Genomic DNA, 1,852 nt, shown 5'->3' with positions numbered 1-1,852 from the left:
GGGGTGGCACCGCAACCTCCCCATCGACCCTGCCTTGAGTTGTGACAGGGGGCGGTGCCCCAACCCCCCAATCAGTCTACCTGAGCGTGACTGAGGGGTGGCATCGCACCCTCCCGATCCGCCCTGCTCTGTGCATGAATGGGGTGGCGCCCTACCTCCCCAATCGACCCTGCTCTGAGCCTGACCAGGGGCTGCACTTAGGAATTGGGCCTGCCCTCTCCCACCCGGAAGCAGGCCTAAGCCAGCAGGTCGTTATCTCCCGAGGGGCCCCTCTCCCCTTCCCTCCATCCGGAGGTGATTATCGCCATCCCCGTCCCCCGCAGTGCATAAATTTTTTGATGAAGCGGGCCTCTTGTATATAATATTTTTTAAAAAGAATGTACATTAAGGTGACTTGGCACAGATTCAGGTTGTTAGCCCGCCCCCCCCCCCAATGTCTTATTTTCCCCATCAGGGAGAGAAGGAGGAAGCAGAGTGGCTGCGGCCATGGCTGCCACTCCCTTCTGTGCTCCCGGCTGTAAAGTGAGCCCCGGAGGGAGCCGGAGGCCAACCAGCTGGGCTGCGGGAGGGTTGGCAGTGGGCAGGCGATGGCAGATATAGGTAAACTCAGCCCTGACAGCGTCACCCAAGTGCTGGTGGGAGTGAGAGGGCCCGAGCCTCGTGAGGATGTCCAGTTCCAGGAGAATGAAGCCAGAGGACTGGGCTGCAAGTCCTGACAGGCCTTTCGTCTGTCCTGCTAGAATGTGAAGCTCCACGCAGAGTAGGTGCTGATACATGGACAAGCTATGATTTGCTTCAACTCTCTGAGTAGGGCTTTTCCGCCGGAAAGCAAGGACCTGTCTCCTGGGGACTATGTGGACAGGGGAAATGGTCATTGAGACCTTCCCTCACTGGTACAAAATCAAATATCCCGAGAATTTTTCCTCCTCAGAGGAACCACGAATGTGCCAGCATCAATAGAATGTATGGATTTTGTGATGAAGGTAAAAGAAGATACAACATTAGACTAAGGAAAGCTTTCAGACTACTTTGTTTACAGGCAGCAGCCATCGTGGATGAGAAATGTGTTACTCTCATGGGGGTTGGTCACCAGACCTTCAATCTATGGAGCAGATTTGTTCATTATATGACCAACTGGTGGGCCAGACCAAGGTCTCCTTTGGGACCTTTGTGGGCTGAGCCTGATGAGGATCCTTGGGCTGGGGTGAAAGACAGAGGCGTGTCCGTCGCAGTGGGTGCAGAAGTGGTTGCAGAATTTCCCCGGCAGCAGCGTGACTTGGATCTTCTATGTCGCGCTCACCAGGTGGCTGAAGAGGATCTGAATATTTTTCAGAGAGGCAGTTAGTCACTATCCTTTCTGCACCCGACTGTTGTGGAGAGTTTGACCACGCAGATGCCATGATACGTGTGGACAAAACGCAAATGTGTTCTTTTCAGATTTAAAGCCTGCGGAGAAAAAGAAGCCAAAGGCACAGGCCCTGACACCTCTACGGGTCTGATCACAACGGCAACGAGGAAACAGATGCCATTTTGACGTTGCCTCACTGGGACTTGTAACATATTGTATCCAAGCTTCATTTTTAACACTGCAATGGCTATTGGTCAGCTTGCCTCCATTTTCACTTAATCAATGGCATTTGCAAATGAAAGCCGCTCCCCCCTCCCCGCCTTTGTTTTTTAATTCTCTATCTTTAGCAAACAACATAAATGATGGTGTTAAAGCTGTGCACCCCAGGGGTAACGGTACAATTGACCTTTTAAAAATGTCAGTACAACCCATGAATAATGTAAATGCTTGTTTTCTTTAGGATATAAAGAGAGCCCCAGGGTGCTCAATCTGTACATGTTATTG

General features: G+C 51.6%; 1 pseudogene; it reads left to right on the top strand.

The window, feature by feature from the left end:
• The first annotated feature begins 587 nt into the window (after window positions 1-587).
• Window positions 588-1,499, top strand: LOC102420066 (annotated as a pseudogene).
• Window positions 1,500-1,852: the final 353 nt, after the last annotated feature.

Source organism: Myotis lucifugus, unplaced genomic scaffold, assembly GCF_000147115.1.
Source record: "Myotis lucifugus unplaced genomic scaffold, Myoluc2.0 scaffold_343, whole genome shotgun sequence".
Taxonomy (NCBI): domain Eukaryota; kingdom Metazoa; phylum Chordata; class Mammalia; order Chiroptera; family Vespertilionidae; genus Myotis; species Myotis lucifugus.
The sequence above is the reverse complement of the archived record's forward strand: the minus strand, read 5'-3'. Positions and strand labels throughout refer to the sequence as shown.